The following is a 756-nucleotide window of genomic DNA, read 5'->3' as shown; positions in this document are numbered from 1 at the left end:
CAAACAGGAAGGGTTTGATTGTTCAAAGGGCGTGTTTATAGATTCTTGTTTATAGATATTCAGATAAAGGTTCGAGTATTTATAGAGTTAATCCTGAGGAAAGTGTTTGTCCCAGCAGCTCTGCTCCAGCCTCGTGAGAACATCCTGATCTCTGAGCTGGGGAATAATCAACTGCATTATAACTGTGCCCACATTCTGTAAAACATATCCACCAGCACCTCCCCCTCTTCCTCCTTCACCCAATACCTCCTCCTACTACACCCAATACCTCCTCCTCCTCCATCAGCTCCTCTTCCTTCACCCACCACTTCCTCCTCCATTACATCCTCCTCTTCCCCACCTACAACTTCTCCCTCCTCCTCCTATTCCTCCACCCACCACTTCCTCCTCGTCTATCACCTCTTCCTTTATCCCGCACCACCTCCTCCTCCATCACCTCCTCTTTCTGCACCCACCACTTCCTCCTCCGCCTCCTCCTCTTCCTTAACCTACCACTTCCTCCTCCTCCACCATCTCCTCTTCCTCCACCCACCACTTCCTCCACCATCTCCTCTTCTTCCGACCACCACTTCCTCCTCAACCACCTATTCCTGCCGCCTCCCCCCCCCCCCCAAACCCACTCTTCCCACGACACCAACTTCCTCCTCCAGCGTCTCTTCCTTCCACCTCAACCAACCACTACCACTGCCTCCACCCACATCCTCCTACACCTACCACCTCTTCCTCCAACTTCGTCCTCCTCCTGGCTCCCTCTCA

Source organism: Gadus chalcogrammus, chromosome 19, assembly GCF_026213295.1.
Source record: "Gadus chalcogrammus isolate NIFS_2021 chromosome 19, NIFS_Gcha_1.0, whole genome shotgun sequence".
Taxonomy (NCBI): domain Eukaryota; kingdom Metazoa; phylum Chordata; class Actinopteri; order Gadiformes; family Gadidae; genus Gadus; species Gadus chalcogrammus.
Note: the sequence above shows the minus strand (reverse complement) of the source record.